The sequence below is a fragment of the Bos indicus x Bos taurus genome, chromosome 20 (genome assembly GCF_003369695.1).
Source record: "Bos indicus x Bos taurus breed Angus x Brahman F1 hybrid chromosome 20, Bos_hybrid_MaternalHap_v2.0, whole genome shotgun sequence".
Lineage (NCBI taxonomy): Eukaryota > Metazoa > Chordata > Mammalia > Artiodactyla > Bovidae > Bos > Bos indicus x Bos taurus.
In genome coordinates, this window is record NC_040095.1 from 4,058,997 (window position 1) to 4,078,558 (window position 19,562).

At 50.5% G+C, this 19,562-nt stretch overlaps 1 protein-coding gene across 3 annotated transcripts in view; it reads right to left on the reverse strand.

Annotated features, from left to right (window-relative positions):
* Window positions 1-19,562, reverse strand: part of SH3PXD2B (SH3 and PX domains 2B) — a 121,989-nt gene that overhangs the window by 88,997 nt on the left and 13,430 nt on the right. The gene's annotated exons all lie outside the window — the stretch shown is intronic.

Here is a 19,562-nt window from a genome sequence, read left to right on the forward strand (position 1 = left end):
TGGAAATTGCTGCAGATGCTGACTGCAGCCATAAAACTGAAAGACACTTGCCCCTTGGAAGAAAAGCTATGACAAACCTAGACAGCATATTAAAAAGCAGAGACATCACTTTGCTGACAACGGTCCATCTAGTCAAAGCTATGGTTTTTCCAATAGTCTTGTACCAATGTGAGAGTTGGACCATAAAGTCTGAGTGCTGAAGAACTGATGCTTTTGAACTGTGGTGCTGAAGATTCTTGAGAGTCACTTGGACTGCAAGGAGATCAAACCAGTAAATCCTAAAGGACATCAACCCTGAATATTCACTGGAAGGACTGATGCTGAAGCTGAAGCTCCAATACTTTGGCCACCTGATGTGCAGTGCTGACTCATTGGAAAAGACCCTGATGCTGGGAAAGACTGAAGGCGAGAGGAGAAGGGGGCAACAGAGGATGAGATGGCTGGATAGCATCACCGACTCAATGGACAGGATTTGGAGCAAATGCCATGAGATAGTGAAGGACAGAGAAGCCTGTGTGCTGCAGCCCATGAGCTTGCAAACATTCAGACGCAACCGAGTGACTGATCAACTACAGTAGACATCATTATTTTTTGCATTTAATTTTTTTTAAATTGGAGCATAACTGCTTCACAATGTTCTGTTGGTTTCTGCCATACAACAATGTGAATCAGCTGTAAGTATACATATATTCCCGCCCTCATGAGCCTCCCTCCCACCTCCAGCTCTATGTCAGTAGAGTGCTGAGTTGAGCTCCCTGTGTCATACAGCAGGTTCCCACTAGTTATGTTTACACATGGCAGAGTATACATGTCAATGGCACTCTCTCAACTCATCCCACCCTCTCCTTCCCCTGCTGTATCATTATTTTACTGTGTTGATAAACCTTTCTTTCAACCAGAGTGCCTGGACTTTTCTCCTGGGAACCTCCTTTCCCACCTCAACACAGTCCTTTAGACACCACACTGGGTACCACTGTCCACGGTGACTGGTTAAGGAGTGATCACGTGACTCATGCCAGGCCAATCACAGGCACTAAGAACCAGCCCTGGGACTTCTGCTCCCACCCTGAGAAAAACCAGTTCTCTCTTCCTTGAAGTTGCTCTGCTGTTAGGACATGACCTGGAGTCGCTGGGGGATCACAGCATCATCACTTGGGAGGAATGTGCCTGAGAATGAAATCAGCAGATTTCTGATGACACGGTCTGACCCTTAGATCCAGCTTTGCATGTAGCTCCGTCTACTCCTGGTCTCTCCTGAGCCAGTAAATCTCGGGCCACACCCACACTCCGGGAATATTTTTGAAGCCAGTTTGAGTTGGGTTTTTGACACATGTAATTTAGTCCTGACTGGCACAGGAAGCGGGGCAGGAGAGCTCTCTAAAGCTTGAAGTCATTGTGGTGTACCTTGAAGGGCATGTCAATCCAGAGAGCAGGAGAGGAAGGAAGAGGCCGTGGGTGGTGGGGGGACGACGGTGGAGCAAAGACCAGCTCAGGGAGTACGGGGGGCCACACCTGGCAGTGGTTTCCAAGGTGGTGGTAAACAAAGTCTCTTCCCAAATGAGTTCTTGCTAGGATACCTTCATTCAAAACAGGAAAAGGAGGAGCAGCTTTGGGCAGAGGGAGCCAGAGCCCACTGTAAACACCAGGGACTTATGGGAGAAGTTTCTCCTGGTGAGAAGAGATGAAAAATTGAAAGACGAATCAGGACAAGGTGGGAGGTGCCCTTGAATGCCCAACTCAGAGGTTCACCGGGGACTCTCCAAATCCAACATCTATTTCATTTCAGTGAAGCACAGCAGGGAGGAAGGGACTTGGGCTCTTGAATCACAGTTTCCTTATCTGTAAAATGGAGTCATCAAGCCCACCTCACATAGCTTTATGATGATTATCAGAGATAAAGCTCTGAGTTCCTTGCCTGGCAGAGAGGAAAGGTTCAAGAAATCTTAGTATCCTGCACCCCGATTCCCCAATGCCTACCCAGCCCCTGTTTTAGAAAGAAATGATTTCATGATTTCACCAGGGATTCACGTATCTTGGCCCTTTTCTCTCCCACTAGTCCTGGGTCACTCATGGAGCCAAAAAACAGGTCAAGGCATCCTCTGGGAGACAGTCACCCTGGAAAAGTGATTTTACAACAAAAAGAGTTGTTATCAAAGCCACGCCAATAGTCATTAGTGTTATGAAAAAGAAAACACCAATTCTAGTTCACTAGAATGAAGTAGACAGTCGGACAGTCCGGACCCTACTCTTGGAGAGTGGGAAGATGGGCAATAAACCAGCTGATGAAGAAATATGTGTATAATTTAAGTTACAGTCCGTGCTAGGAAGGACCCCAAAGCCTGCTGTGAGAGTGCAAGACACAAGTGGTGGGGGTGAGCGTTCCTGGAAAGGAAAGTCCCTCCAAGGAAGCAGACTCTGAACTGACACCCGAAAGATGAGGAACTGGTCTGGAGAAGAGCTGAGGAATGTGTATTCCACACAGAAAGAGAAGTGCAAACAACGATGCGCAGGCTGGAAAACGCTTGGCCTGTCGAGGAACCAGAAGACCATTATGGCAGAACAGCACTAGCGGGGAAGGGGGTGCTCCCAGGCGGGGAAGGGGGTGCTCCCAGGAGGGGCAGCGGAGGCATCACCGCAGGCTTACACACCAGGGCGAGGAACTTTATTCTTCTGAAGGTTTGTGAGGCACAGGGGTTGGGGAAAAAGCATGAGATATAATTTAATGTATATTTAAAAATAAATACATATATATATATAGAGATAGATAGATAGATAAATATACCCACAGGCATACCTCTGGCTGTTGTGTAGAAAATGGTCTTGAAAAGGAGCAGGGAAACTAGTAAACGGGCTTCCCCGCATCTGAAAGGGACCACGGAACTCAGTCAACCAAATGGTCCCACCTTCCAGATGGGTAAACTGAGACCCAGAATGCACCTTACCAAAAGCCCCCATCCTGGGGGATGTACAAGCAAAGTTTAGATGACTATCTGTGAAGGACAATGCCAATGTGGATTAAAAAACAAGAAAAAAAAAAAGATAACTGAAGATGTAAAAGCCAACACAGAGCATACACCCATAAATGGAGAAAAACAATTCTGCTTACATAATTCATTCTTGACCTCTTGCTTACAATTTTTAAAGTTCTGTCCCTATGGTACAAGAACTCTGCAGCAGATCTAATTGGTTTACTGGAATCAACCTCTGAACACAATTTGATAGCTTCACTTTTTAGGCACAGATCTAACTTTTTAATAAGAATGGTCCCACTGCAGAGCTTTGGCCTTTCCCAGGGCTTGGGGGCTGGTGAAGGAGCCCGTGTGATGGGTTCTAATGCCAGCCCTGCTGTGGTTGAAACTCACAAGGTATCAGTCTCTCTGGCCACAGCATCCTCCTCTCTAACATGGGCACAGGAAACCAACTTATGGTTCCCAAGGGGTAAGCAGAGCAGGGATAAACTGGGAGGCTGCTGCTGCTGCTGCTAAGTTGCTTCAGTCGTGTCCGACTCTGTGTGACCCCATAGACGGCAGCCCACCAGGCTCCCCCGTCCCTGGGATTCTCCAGGCAAGAACACTGGAGTGGGTTGCCATTTCCTTCTCCAATGCAGGAAAGTGAAAAGTGAAAGTGCGGTTGCTCAGTCGTGTCCGACCCTTAGTGACCCCATGCACTGCAGCCTACCAGGCTCCTCTGTCCATGGGATTTTCCAGGCAAGAGTACCGGAGTGGGATGCCATTGCCTTCTCCGAAACTGGGAGGTTAGGATTGACATATGCACACTACTATATATAAACTAGATAACTAATGAGAGCCTACTGCCTAGCACAGGAACGCAATACTCTGTAATGACCTCTCTGGGAACAGAGTCTAAAAAAGAGTGGATATACATTTAAGTACAACTGATTCACTTTGCTGCGTACCTGAAATTAACACAACAGTGTAAATCAAGTATACTATAAAAATTAATTTAAAAACAAATAAAATGGAATGGGGATAGTATTTCCCCCGAGGACTCACTATAACAACTGAGGTACACAGGGCCTTGTCCAGTGCCCAGCACCCACGAGCTGTGTCTGGTGTTCCGGCTGGCCTGGCGCCCCGTCTCTCCTTTAGGTGGCGGCCCCCAATTCCCCCGGCTGGCCTGGCTCCCCGTCTCTCCTTTAGGTGGCGGCCCCCAATTCCCCTGGCTGGCCTGGCGCCCCGTCTCTCCTTTAGGTGGCCCCCAGTTCCCCTGGCTGGCCTGGCGCCCCGTCTCTCCTTTAGGTGGCGGCCCCCAATTTCCCTTGAAAAGCCATGCCTCTTCTTTCCCTTGTCTTTGTGACAGAGAGTGTCACGTTCCAAGCCTGGCTACCAGAGTACTGTTGGTCCCTGGCTTCAATAATGGCTCAGGGATGGGCACGTCACCCACGCCAGGGTAATGAGACTCAGTTCTGGATGTCTGATGGCACAATCAGGAAAGAGACTGCTTTCCTCACTGCAGCGACTAACTGGGAGACCATCACACCGAGACTTAAGACGGAGAAAGCGCAGAAGTAAGCAGAGGTCAGAGCAAGAGAGACGCGCCAAGTCCCATGACATTGTTTGAATCCCTGGATCCAGTATCCTGGACATTACCTAGACACAGGCCCAAATTTTTCCTTACTTATTTAAGTCAGTTTGAGTGAGTTTCTGTTACTTTCAACCAAAGCAATCCTAATACATCTGATCTTGGCTTTTAGATTATATCTCCAAAACAGTTTAATACCCAGTGGCCTGGCATTAAGAAATTAAAAGTAGACTTCACAACAGCCAAAAGGTGGAAACAATGCAAGTGTCCACTGATGGATGAATGGATAAGCAAATTGTGGTATATTCATACAATGGAATATTACTCAGCCTTAAAAAGGAAATTCTGCCATATGCTACAATATGGATGAAACTTAAAGACCTGAGATGCTAAGTGAAATAAGCTGGTTCACAAAAAGACATGCTGTGTGATTCCACTCATAGTAGGTACTTAGAGTAGTTAAATTCCTAGAGACAGAAAGTAGAATGGCGGTTGCCAGGGACTGGGGAAAGGGGAATGGAGAGTTAGTGTTTAATGGGTTATGCAGGTTCAGTTCCGGAGATGAAAAGAGCTGTGGAGACGGATGGTGGTGATGGAGCACGACGATGTGAGTGCACTTAACACCCCTAAGCTGGACCCTTAAAAACAGCTGAAATGGTAATGTTTATGTTATACATATTTTATCACAATTTAAATAAATAAATAAGCAGACATCCTTCAGAAATTTACACAGTACCTGTCATACTCCCTGGACACGACACTATAATTTTATAGTGTAATCCTCAAAACATGGGCTGCATACCTGAAGAACTTTTATACCCAGAACATATTTTCAAAAACACAAAACCAGCTCAACAGTAAGGAAACAAACCGACCTGATTACATGATGAAAAAAGACCTAAACAGACACTTTATTGAAGAGGATATATGGATGGCAAGTAAGTGCATGAGAAGATGTTCAACACCATTAGGCATTAGAGAAAGGCAAATGAAAACCATGATGAGGTATCACCATACACCCATTAGAATGGCAGAGATAGGAGATGCTGACAAAAACGTGGGCACAGGAACTCTCAGACATTGCTGCTGGGAAAGCAAGGTGGCACAGCTACTCTGGAAAGATCCTTGATGGGTGCTGGACCACTGGGTGAATGGTTATTGGAGAAAGGGAGGGTCACACAGGCTGAAGATATCACCCCAGGAATTACTCTCCCAGCAAAGGGGGAAAATATCCCTTTTCAGTGGAGAGATCTGGTGACCACAACTGTAACAGTGATCAAACCTAATGTCACCAATAAGAGGGATAATTAGACACGGAATGGTCCCTGAGGTGATACAGTAGGAGAATACAAAATCTGTCAAGTATTGATACCACAACATTTAACCTGAATCTCAAGCCTCTTGACCCAAGTTTCAATTCATAGAAAATAGAGGAGGTCGAGAAACAAGCTCAATGACACCAAAAGGAAACAATCAGACAGATCCAGAAGATGGGATGGTTTACAAGTCCACTCACAGGGCAGAGTTCAAATGCTACCTCCTCCAAAAAGCCCTCCCTGACTGCTCCCACCCCATCAATATTAGGTTGGGTCTCCGTGGCACACGTCTCCTTGGAACCCACCTCCTCATCACAAAGTCAATCACATTTTACAGCAATTGCTGAGAGCAGGAACCATGACTGTCTTGTACACACACTGAATGCCCAGCACTGAGGTCAATGGAAAAATCTATACTTTGTGGGAAAAAAAATGAGGAAGAAACAGAGAAGCCAGGAAGTCCAGCCCTCTCCGGCTCTGTCCTGCTTCAGCATGGGACTCCCTTCAGCATGGGACTCCCTTCCTCTGGGAATGAGGAAGCAGAGACCATACTGGTGTCTGAGGGCCACCAAGGGCTTCCTCTCGCTCCCCACAGGAGGCTCTAAACTGGAATTAGCCACCATCAAAATCCCTTCTTACACAATCTCAGCAGCAGAGTCTGAATGATTAACTAAGTCTAGACTCCCCAGGCCTGGGTTTCCCACAGGGGCTCAGAGTCACCAGGGCCAGACGTCCTGAGCTTCTACTTCCTCTGAGTCCACAGGGAGATGAACTGGTGGCGAGGGGCAGGCTAAGGTGGGGGCGATGAGCCATAACAGGGTGCTTGGGGTCAAGGTGGGCTTGGTCTCCCCCAAATCCTCGTGAGCTTGCAGGTCAGGCGAACACCTTCCACGCTGTCCTGTTGAGGCTGGAGGTTCAGAAATGTAGTGACTTGCCTGAGGTCACAAGCTACGCTGTGCAGTGCAAGGACTCTGCCCTCCCATTATTTCCAACCCCGACAGCCTTGCCACCCCGGGGAACCATGCCCTTGCCCAGCAGCTGGGCCACAGCTGACCTGGCAAGGTGCCTGCTCGCTTTCTATCTTAGAGGTCCTCCTGAGAGCCTACTGGAGGCTTCTGAGTTCAGGGCTTAAGAGGGCCTGGACTCACCCTCTGCCTCCATCTCAGCTAGCTGCATGGTCTTGGGAAAGGGGCCTGACCTCTCTGCAACTCAGCTTCCTCCTCCGTAAAAACAGGGGGATCATAATAGCATCAACCTCAGAGCTTGTGTGATAATTAATGGGAAAACGCACAGAGAGTGCCTAACATGGCCCTGGCACAGGGTAAACGTTCCATGAAGAGAAGCCACCGTCGTCGTCATCCTCACTAAGAGCTAAACACAGGGACATGAAGCTGAGGGGACCTTGCCCCTGCTCTCCATCTTGACAGGGGAGCCCCCCAGAGTCCCCTCTCCAGTCCCCATCGCCCCAGGGCCCTGCCCCTTCCACTGTCTTCTCTGGGCCCACGGCCGTGCAGAGGGACTGCCCCTCCAGGGCCTGGGCACGGGTCTCCCAGCTGTTGGATGAGCCAGGGTGCTGCCCCTCCCACCCCAACCCCTGGCCTCCGTCTTGAGCCTGCTTGGTGCTGGGGCTTCAGCGGCCCTGACCCTTCCTCTCTCCGGGCTGAGGACCATTCCAGGGAGGCCCAGGGCAGTGTGACCTGCCAGGAGTCATCATAAACAGGGTGGAAACCCCACCTGCTCATAGATGCCATTAGGTGTCCTGAAGCCTGGGCCACAGGAACCCACCCTGTCCTGGGGCCTCCAGAGACCACTTTTCTTCAACTCAGACTGCTTCTGGGAGACATAGAAGCCCCCTGGGAGATGCCAAGAATCCATCCATGGACCCCCTACATGAGAAGTGCCCCCTCTCCCATCCCACAGCCAGGGATGGTCAGTCTCTCTCAGGAACCTGAAATCAGACCTGAATATGCTGGCTCTGAGAGGATACTGCTGCAGCCCGAGCCACCTCCAGTTTGCGACAGATGTCTGGTCTGCAGAGCGGGATGAAGGAAGGAGACAGAGGGGAGCCTTGCTCGGCTCCCACGCGCTCTCCAGATCCTGCTTCTGGGGCCCGCCCGGGGCTGCTGGGACACAGGACAGGGGACTGGCCTTCCAGTTAACGCCCCTCCCGGCATGAAGAAGGTCCGTGTGCAGCTAAAAGAATTCTGTGGTTTCGGGGAAAGTTCAGGCATCATCTTAGGTATAAGAACAGATCTCAATCTCAAAAAAACTATGTATACAATATATACATGTATGCATGTGCTTGTGTATATTTAATCTGTGTAGTTACATTCTGGAGAAAGAAATAGCAACTCACTCCAGTATTCTTGCCTGGAAAATTCCTTGGACAGAGGAGTCTGGTGGGCTCTAGTCCATGGGGTCGCAGAGAGTTGGACACGACTGAGCAAGTGTGCACGCACACACACAGAGTGACATTCTACAGTCACTGTGACTACTGACTTAGTGAATGCAGACCTGCCGCTCCCAGGGGAAATGAGGGCTGGGGCCTTGCAAGCCTCTGATCACAGCATTTTCATCTAGTAGTCAACAGTACACAGCCTGGTTGTATGTTTCTCTTTAACGACACCTTACTTAGTGTATGTTGTTCATTCACTAACCTTGACCTCATGGCCAGTGGCACTGGAACTAATGCCTGAACGGAGCTTACCTAACACCCATATTTTCTCCAAAAGGCACAACACAGCCATCCTGGGCTTAGGAACCCTAGACTGCCCTTCAGCACCACATTAGAGGTCATTTTAAACAGTGAAATGGCTGATAAAGAGCGCAAGAATGTGAAGACAATGTAGCACTAAACAGGCCATGACAAAGACACTTATGCAGAGTATTAAGAGCTGGAACAAGAAAGCAGAGGTCGCTGTGTTCAACCCGAGCTGGGAACTTGCACATCAGGCCGCACACAATTTCTGCTGCCATGCACATGCCCACATCTGCAAGTGACTGGGGAAGCACTGCAAGTATTGGCTGGATTAGAAATAAAGTTCAGCAAATAGGCAAATCCCCAAATACGAAATCCACAAATAACACGGATTGACTATATTCTATATAAATGTGCATACGTACATAACCCCCTGATATGTATAAATAAATAGACATATAAATGTACATATACGGTTTGCTCTGGGTTGGTAGGAATATTAGACTTTAAAAATTCTCTTCTTGAGACTCCCCTGGTGGTCCAGTGTCCACCTGCCAATACAGGGGACACAGGTTTGATCCCTTGTCTGGGAAGATGCCACATGTCAGGGTCCAACGAAGTCTACGAGCCACAACTACTGAGCCCATGCGCCCAGAGTCCATGTTCTCCCACAAGAGAAGCCCCCGCAGAGAGAAGCCCACGCGCCACGGCGGGAAGGCAGCCCCCGCTTGGTGCAGCTGGAGAAAGCCTGGCTGCAGCAATAAAGGCCCAGCAGGGCCAAAAATAAATGAATATTAAAAACTTCTCTTCTTGATGCTTTCTTGTAGTCTTCTTCATATTTTCTATAGTCTGTTTTCTTTTAGGGGAAAAAAAAAAAAGTCACTTTCCTAGGAGAACAGGAAGAAATGTGTTTGACTCAGCACCGTGAACTCCAAGGTGGAATGAGCCCCAGCTTCCCGCACCACCCTGGCTCACCCTCTGGTGCGCCAGTCCGGATCACGGAGCACCCCCGGGTGCAGATGCAGCTGAGGACAGAGGCGGGAGTGCGGGGCGGGGAGGAGCTGGGAGTGGGCAGAGGGGGGCCTTGGCCCTGACCGCACTCCAAGTTTGGGGAGGTCCTTTGCGCTTTTCAGCCTCTGTGTTCTCTGAGGATAATGGGATAAGGATGCTCGTCCTTCTTATCTCACAGGCAAAGACTGAATGAGGTATTTTTTTCAAAGTTCCTGAAATGGAATCTACCTTGGTCAGAATCTCTGCCCATGGCTGGGATTTGAGAGAGAATGTTCCATAAATGCTTCCTATGGCCTCCAGTCACCTCTTTTGGCAGGTCCAACCTAGCCCCATGGGTTGGGGGTTCCCAGTGCCTGGAGGACCCCATTAAACACACAGAAATTTACATTCCATTTCTAAGTGACAACAGCCAAGAGGTCACCCATGAATAAAGATTTAAACTAGAACAAAGTTTAGAGGCCTTTAAAAATGCCTGGAACCAGGGCTGGGCATGGCTAAGTAGTGGCCCAGAAACGGGCAAGCCCCAGGCAGCTCGGTTTAACTGCCATGCCCTCTCCCTGCAGACCCACTGGCCCAGAGCTCTGCCCACAGCCGCAGCCCTGGGAGAGGCCCCAGAACTCCACCGATACAGCCTCCCCAGGGCAGGATGATATGAAACAGCTGTCTTCCCGCCTCGGGAGTGCTGTGATCTCATATGCTTTCATCATGTGAACTCACAAAACATGAGAAGGTGTTTTTGCCCTGAGAATAAAATCCCTGAGGCACGGGGGAATGGCCTCCAATCACACTTTGTTTCGGCAGATCTCTGTGGTGGGGTTTCTGGGGCTGAAATTCCCCACTGATGTTAATTAGAAGGGGCGTGGCTTCTGCACTAGTCACGGGACAAAGGGATTTCATTTTGATGGGAGGGGTGCGGTGGCCAGAGGTTTACATTTGGGGGAGGGTCTGGGGACGGGTGTGGTCCAAGCTCTTCTCAAGCTACGGTCTTTGCTTAGATGACAGTCTCAGGGCACGCAGGAGCTTGGGCACACCAGCGGGTTTCAGGTGATTCAGGGCTCGGCACTCAAACTGCAGGGAATCCCACAGTGAGAAAGTCAGTCTCTGCCATTCCCTTCCAGCCCTGACTGGCTCAGAAAGTTGGCAGTCGTGGTTTCTTAACACCCCTTCCAGCACTTGTTGGTCTCATTTCCTGAAGAAGGGACAGAAGACCTCAGGGCAGGCAACCCTTGCCAGGAAGAACTTTAACACGCTGATTTTCTTTTTCCTTTCTATTTAGTTCCCTTCTATTTCTAGCGAGGGCTGCTGGTTTTCCACTTACAGTGGACAGCTAAAATTTCCTTTAAAAATAATGTAAGTCAAAAAAAAAAAAAGAGTCAGTTAGAAGAACAACACTGAGTTAAGGATTAAGGATATATGGTACAGGGGTTTGTGGCAGGATGGTGGCGGCGGGACAGTCCCCAATGAGGGCAGGGCTGTTTTAAGTGGAATTCCTTGCCATTCTCATCTGTCTGGAGCTGTTGTTTACAGGCCAATGAGCCCACATTTCTCAAGGTGAAAGCCCTCTCCTGGCTCTGAAGTATTGATGGGGAGCCTGGAATGACCTGGGAGACCAAAGAACACATCGAAAGGAAGGGTACCAATAGGACAGCAGGGTTGGGGCTGTTTTCCTGCAAGGGCTGAGAGAAAGGAGCACCAGCAAGACACAACTCTGCGGCCCATTAGTGATGCCTGCCCTGGGCCCCGGGCCCCGGGCGGACACGTACCACACAGCTCTGATTAGGGCAGCTCCTCCATTCTACAAATGGGGATTCAGAGAAGTGTCGTGACTTGCTAGGGGTTCCACTCCCAGCATGGACTCTTTAAACTTCCATGGTAGTATGCAAATTTCCTTGCACGTTCCTCGGGGCCTCCTGCACAAATGACACCCCAGAGGACTTCACATTTGGAGAGTTCTTAGGTGATTAGCCAGTGGTCAAATTGGCCTGCAAGAAGCCCGCGGCTGCTGGTGAGGTGGGTGGGTTCCCAGACTTTCCACCCTGGTTTCCACTAGGCATTGCCGCTTTTAGCTCTTCTATATGTGGAACAGGGTGTAACCGGTCCACACTGCCACAAGGCAACCCTCAGTGGAGCCTCTAGACAGGGCTCAGGCTCCTCCATTGCTCACGGTCTTCCTTTGCCTGCTTCAAGCCGACAGCACAGGGTTCCAAGACTTTAAAATATACAAAAATCCTGCTCTAGATCATCCCTCATTTTATAGTTGGGGTTATGAGGTCATAGAGGGGAAGGGACTTGCCAAGGCCACACAGCAAGTGGGGAGGAGAGTTGGAACCAGATCTAGGGCCCTCTTAGGATGAGGGCTGAGGATGCTGGAGCTCCAATCTGGAATGCTGTTTCTCAGGTGTGGGGAGCTCTTTTTGGATTGAGAGAGGAAAAACTCCATCTCTCATGCAGCACGAAGAAAAGTGAAAGTGTCAGTCATTCAGTCATGTCCAACTCTTCGCAACTCCATGGACTGTAGCCCGCCAGGCTCCTCTGCCCAGGGAATTCTCCATATTGAGGGGCTATGACTTCTGTTCACAGACCACACAGTTCCTGCAGCAAGTCCTTAGCCCAGGATAACTAAAGCTGTCCTGCACTGCAGCCAGAACAACCTTTATTAAACACAAAACATGTGCAGCCCTGAAATCAAGCAGCAGTGTTAGTTTCAAGATCTAGATGGGCTTCTGGGGATATGTCTGAGGGCGCCCAAGAGTCTATAAACCCTCGTTTAAGAAACCGACTTTGAAAGGTAACTGCGACCTTCTGGGCCACCCCAATAAAGCTCCCACACCGGTTGGGTTTCTGGGTTGGTGGTTCCTGGGAAGAGCTTGGTGATTAAAGACTGGCTGGGCTCCAGGCCCACCTCGCTGGCTATCTGCTGCCAGGGCTTAAGGCGGAGGACAAAGTCGCTAAAGGGCGGGGAGGTGTGGGGCTGGGGTGGGGTGAAGCAGGAGGTAAGGAGGGAGAGGAGGAGAGAAGGGTGGAGGAGAAGGGGAGAGCGGGGAGAGGGCAGGGGCAGCTGGCTAGGCTCCACCAGCTTAACTAATGGGAAACATGATTCTGCCATTCCCCATGGAGACCACGCGCTCCCTTTGGTTCCCGATCTGTCAGCTCTCCCCAGATGTCTGCCCAACATCTGGCCTATGTAGGTCAGCATTCCCAACCTCTTTTTAGAATTGCAAAACCCTGCTGCATGTTTGATTTCCCAACACCCCAGAGCAGCATCACCACCGGAAGTGCTGAGAAACGTGTTATTTCTCTTTTTAAAGAAGGTCCATTAAATTTATATTAGTCATCCAGTCGTGTCTGACCCTTTGCGACCCCACGGACTGTAGCCCACCAGGCTCCCCGGTCCGTGGGATTCTCCAGGCAAGAATACAAGAGTGGGTTGCCATTTCCTTCTCCAGACATTAAGTTTAATCCTGGAGAAATGCCACTGAGTGTCATGATGCCCTTGAGACCTAGGATGTCAGAGTGAGGCAGGACCAAGCTGAGTGGTGTGTGTGTGTGTTAGCTGCTCAGTCATGTCTGACTCTTAGCGACCCCATGGACTGGAGCCCGCCAGGCTCCTCTGTCCATGGAATTCTCCAGGCAAGAATACTGGAGTGGGTTGCCATTTCCTTCTCCAGGGGATCTTCCTGAGCTGAGTGGGGGCCTAAAATAAAAGCAGCATCCATGCCAGGAAACCTGCTGGCTACATGCTGACCCTGTGCTGGGCGCTCTGTGGTTCTTTAGTCACTAACTTGTGTCCGACACTTTTGTGACCTCATGGACTGTAGCCCTCCAGGCTCCTTTGCCCATGGGATTTTACCAACATCATGTCAATCATCATGAAAGGCCTGTCAGAAGGTGGGGCCATCCTCAGGTGGGGGAGGTGGAAACCCAGGGCCATGCTGCCACGCTCAAGGCCAGGTAGCTGGGAAGCGGGCGACCTCAGTCTCAAGCCCAGCTCCTTCAGCCCCCGAAGTCCCTTCTCCTCCTCCCAGATCCCCAAGGCCAGGCCTGGCCCCAGGCAGCGTTTTCCTGTCCCGAGTCAGCGTCAGGATTGCCAAGCTCAGGCGCCACAGCAAGTGACATACAGAGTGCGGCTGGCAGCCAAGGTTTTTTCTTTTCAATCTTTTCAATTAAGTGAATGCTTGGAAAGGGGCCCACATACAAGTGCTTGTGGTGTTAGCAGCAGATAGAACGCTCTGGTTCAGGACTGACTGTACTCCTCGCCCCTAGGACACACAGTAAATGCTCAGGTGGGCGATAAGGCTGGTCTCAGACTGTGCCTACGGGCAGAGGGCTGCCAAGCTGGGAGGTGGGAGACAGGTCCAGTTTATCTCTAAAGTGCAAGTAGAACTGAGTCTCTCTTCTGCTACAAACACTTCAGTTCATTTATTCATTCAGCAAATATAGAGCACCTACTGTGTACCAGGCTCCCTTCCAAAGGCTGGAGATACGGCCATGAACCAGGAAGACAGAAGTCCTGACCCTTCTGGAGCTCTCAGACAGTGAAGACAACAAAGGCATGTCAGGTCTTTAGGGGGCCTCCTCCCGCTCCCACCTGACCAGGTGCTCCCCTGCCTGTGACCCCTGCGCCTCCCATTGCCTCTGGAGGGAGCATCTTCTCTCCCTTCACCTGTATAGCAACTCGTCACTTCCCAGGAGTCAGTGCAGAGGTCGCCTCCTCCTGGAAGCCTTCCTGGAGACCCTCATTCTCCAGGTTCCCACTAGGGCTGCCCTTGCTCAGCACATGTTCTTCCGGGAAATCTGTTCACATGACTTCAGCCCACTCCCCTGGGGGCCCTCAAGCCAGGCCTGTAGGGCTCACCCTAGTCTGTGCTGCGCCTGCTCTCAGGAACTGCCCAGTGGGAGACCAACAGGCGGATGGAGAGGCAGGGGGGCAGAATGAGAGAAAGCCAAGACAGGGCCACACGGTCATAAATCAAGGTGGCCTCATTCAAGGCTCTGAGTCTGGGGTAACAATGCTCTTGGAATGGCTGAGTGAACAGTTCAACTGCCAAGCATGCTGGAAACAGAATCAGCTTTGTTACAGAGAAGAATGCAGGCACAGGGCCCAGCCTGGGAGAGAGGTCCACTCTTCACCCCGAGACCTCTCTGGACAGGCAATGGAGAATAAGAGAACAGCATAGGAGCAACTCCAACTGCGGGTGGAGGCAGCATTTCACATCATCCAAGAGTCCGGGCAGCCGAGGGGACTCTTAGGAGGTGATGGGCTCATTCTTCCTGTCTGGGGTGGTGGTTATGAGAACCTATACACGCACAAAAGCTAACAGAATGTGATACCAAAAAGGGAATCCTCCTGCATGCTGCTGCTGCTGCTAAGTCACTTCAGTCGTGTCCGACTCTGTGCGACCCCATAGGTGGCAGCCCACCAGGCTTCCCCGTCCTTGGGATTCTTCAGGCAAGAACACTGGAGTGGGTTGCCATTTCCTTCTCCAATGCATGAAAGTGAAAAGTGAAAGTGAAGTCGCACAGTCGTGTCTGACTCTAGCGACCCCATGGACTATAGCCTACCAGGCTTCTCCATCCATGGGATTTTCCAGGCAAAAGTACTGGAGTGGGGTGCCATTGCCTTCTCCGAATCCTCCTGCATGCATGCATATAAATCAAAAATTAAAATTAACAACTACTCTTTAATGCCATTAAAAAAAAAAAAAGGCACTGGCTTTCGGGTACCTGGGTGTGATTCTGGGCTCTATAGCTTACCGCTGCTGTGGGACTTCATAAGTCACTTCATGGCTCTGAGTCTCCATTTTCTTATTTGTAAAATGGACAGAACAGTCGTACCTACTTTACAGGGTTGGCTAGGGATTCAACAGGCTAATGCAGGGCAGAATCTTGGCACACAGCCTGACTTACAGGAAGCTGCGAGAGCAATCACTAATAACTCTGTCAGAGATGGGGCCCTAGAGGCTCAGGCTGAGCCTGTCCCCCAGCCCCCTCCAGGCTGACTCAAATCTGTCGAGACAAGCTATGTTAAAGGGAAAAGTCAGGAATGTCTCGCTGTGAAATCCAATCAACTGCCCTCCCTGAAGCCCATCTTTCCCTCACTGCTGGGGTCTCACCCAGAGGATGGGCATGACCCACTCGCAGGGCCAGGGGGCCCAGCCCCTCTGTTCTTCTAGACGGAGACTCAGAGCTGGTGGAAACTCTCGCTGGACCGGGTCTGCAGCATCAGCCGGGCCTCTGGCTGCCAGCTCATGGCCTTGCACACATCTGGCCGGAGCGGCACGGGGAACTTTCCAATGGCAAGCAGAGGTGTTGGCAGCCGGAGCCCAGGCTCTGCTGAAACTAACCTGAAGGCTAGCTTTCTAGGAAAGCCTCCAGGGCAAGCACTGAGGGCTCGTGGAGATGGCCCAGGTTGCCAGGCCTCAGAGGAGCCCGGGGCAATGCAGGAAATGCAGCTGAGAGATTTTAAATCAGCGCCTCTCCTACGGGGAGAACTGGGTAGCCACCTGGAGCACCCACTGTGTGCAAGCGCACAGGCAGCAGGGATGAAGCTGAGTAACGCAAAAGAATCCAAACGGCCAGTTTACTTGGCTGACTGGGCATGGGGAGTGGTGACACTGGCTGGCACGAGGCCACACGGCCAGCACGTGACAGAGTTAAGATCTAAACCAGGGCTGTGGGGGTCTTCCCTGGTGGTCCAGTGGTTAAGATTCTGTGCTTCTACTGCAGGGGGCTGGGCACGGGTCCAACCCCTGATCAGGGAACTAAGCTCCTGCGTGCCATGTGGCACAGCCATGAAATCAACCAGGACGGTGGGACATGCGGTCCCATGGGTCTTACTGAGTGTGTGCTCAGTCGTGTCCGACTCTTTGTGTCCCCGTGGACTGGAGCCCACGAGGTTCCTCTGTCTGTGGGATTCCCCAGGCAAGAATACTGGATGGGTTGCCATTTCCTACTGCAGAAGATCTTCCTGACTGAGGGATCTCGCATCTCCTGCACTGGCAGGCAGATTCTTTACCACTGCGCTACCTGGGGTCTTGGTTCACACCTAAAGGGCCCATCACAGTGCCTGACACACAGTAGGTACTCAGCAGAGAAGAGAGTGGTGGAATCCTCTCACAGGCCACAGGCCCTCAGGGAGCACTTTACAGCCACTGATGGAGCACGGTGGAGGAGGAGCTAATTCTGTTGGTGGAGCTTGGAGAGGCTCTGAATCTGGAGGGATTCACAGGGCTTCTCCAGCTGAGGACCAACACTAATGAACACCTGTGAAATCCTCAGGATTTCACTCTGATCTCAGGAGCCCTACGGAGTGAGGCTTACCGTCCATCCCATTTCACAGCATGGTGAACTGATGGTGGGTCCAAAGCCACACCGCTGCTTGAGGAGGGGGCCAGAATGCAAACCCAGGTTTGTCTGACTCCATAATGCCCCTTACAGTCCCCAACCAAAGCTACAGACACTGCAGCAGAAACTGCAGAAGCCAACTGTCCAAACCAGAACAAGAACCGTGGCATCCCACAGCAGCAGCTCAGGGAGTTTCAGTCTATAGCTGCCAGCCCCCAGGTCAGGGGGTCCAAGAGAGTGCTGGGAGCTCTCCTGCCACTCCACGGGGAGACAGGCAGCCCCGTCTCAAGACAGCAGCAAAGCAAACAGCCACAGACTCAGACAGACCTGGGTTCCAACCCTGGCTATATACTTCCTTGAGCAAGCTACTTAGGAGCCCCAGTTTCCCCATCTGGTAAGTGGGGATGCTAATACAGTCAGCCCTTTGCTTTTGTGGATTCAACCAAGCTCAGATTTAAAAAGAAAGAGGAAGAAAATCCAGAAAGTTCCAAAAAACCAAAATTTGAATTTGCTGTTTGCCGGCAACTATTTACATAGCATTTACATTGTATTTACAACTATCTACATACTTTGGCCCCACCTCATGTGAAGAGTTGACTCATTGGAAAAGACTCTGATGCTGGGAGGGATTGGGGGCAAGAGGAGAAGGGGACGACAGAGGATGAGATGGCTGGATGGCATCACTGACTCGATGGGCGTGAGTCTCAGTGAACTCCGGGAGTTGGTGATGGACAGGGAGGCCTGGCGTGCTGCGATTCATGGGGTCGCAAAGAGTCGGACACGACTGAGCGACTGATCTGATCTGATCTGATCTGACATAGCATTTACATTGTATTAGGTATTATAAGTAACCTAGAGACGATTAAAGTATTTGCTGAGGATACACAAGGGGACTGCAAGGAGATCCAACCAGTCCATCCTAAAGGAAATCAGTCCTGGGTGTTCATTTGAAGCACTGATATTGAAGCTGAAACTCCAGTATTTTAGCCGCCTGATGTGAAGAGCTGACTCATTTGAAAAGACCCAGATGTTGGGAAAGATTGAAGGCAGGAGAAGGGGACGACAGAGGTGAGATGGTTGGATGGCATCACCAACACAATGGACATGAGTTTAGGTAAACTCCAGGAGTTGGTGATGGACTGGAAGACCTGGTGTGCTGCGGTTCATGGGGTCACAAAGAGTCAGACACGACTGAGCGACTGAACTGAACAGAACTGAACAAGGTTATGTGCAAACACTATGCCACTGTATATAAGGGACTCCAGAATCCATGGGTTTTGGTATCCACAAGAGCCTTGGAACCAGCCCCCCATGGATACCAAGGGATGACTGGAAGAGTATTACCTGTCTCTCAGGGCTGTTGTAAAGGGATAATCTCGATAAGATGCCTGGTAGAGTGGTGGCCCCTAATCCCCTGCCATGCAAGCAGAGTGGGTTCCGTAGGCCCAAATCAAACTAGATTATTAGGTTGAACTAAGTGAAATTGCCATTTGTTAAGTCAAAAACTGGCAATTTCATACGGTTTGACCTTGTAGCATCCCAAAGTGTTAAAGTATTCCATCCATGTCCACTGGACTCTTGAGGGTTTGCTATGTGTCACTTACTGGTATGACTCCTCTATTTAAAGATGAAGAAGATACTGAGGTTCTGAGAGGTTAAGTAACAAACCCTAAACCGCACAGGCAGAAAGTAATAAAGCCAGGATTTACACCCAGGCCTGGCTGCCTCCAAGGCCTGTGCCTTATCGACTATGACACAATGCTTGGTCTGGTGGCAGGAACGGGTCAACACAAGGCATCTGACTCTGTCTCAGCTGAAGGATGCCATCCATGGCCATCACCCTAGAATCATGGGACCTTGGGACTAAGAGGGTTCATTGAAAGAACAAGAACTGACTTGTTCTGGGTCAGGTCCTGGACTGTGAGGGACTCAGGGCCTAGTGGAGAGGAGACAAGTTAACAGACAACTAGACCCAATGCAGGAGCACTGAGACAGGCTTGGTCCAGTAGGAAGCATCTAAGCTGAACGCCCTGGTTGGGTGACAGGTAGATAGAGGCCAATTAAGACGGTCTAGGATACGCCTTAAACATCTGCCCCCTCCATGTAAGTGCAGCTCCATATTCCTATCCCCCTGGGCTTGAGGGCATGAGGGAGAAAAGAAACAGATGAGAATGTAGAGGGACTGAGTTCTCAAACCCTGGGGACAGCCATCTATTAGGGGTACCAGAAGAGGATTAGGGATTCTCACCCCAGATAAAGGAGGGGAGGCTGCATAAGTGGGTACCAAACTTTGCACATCCAAGGAGCCCCTTTTCCTGCATGAAACTGCATGTGGTTCCCAAAGGTCAGGTTCTGTGGATTCCTTGGCCACCCCTGTACCTGTGCCCTGCTGGTCTCCTCACCCAGCATATTCTTCCTCCTAGCCTTGATGTGAACCCCTGTGTGGACTTTTTCACCAGCTTCTGGGGCTTCACATACAAGTCTATGAGACAGAAAAAACAGAGCAGGGGAAGCGGGGTCCCTCCTTCTCCCTCCCTTCAGGACGCTTTCCTGACTCTGGTCCTAACCCAGTCCTCTCCCCTCTAGAGACACCTGGCATAATACATAAAAATATAAAACAATGTAATTGCTCACAACCACCAATGGTCTCC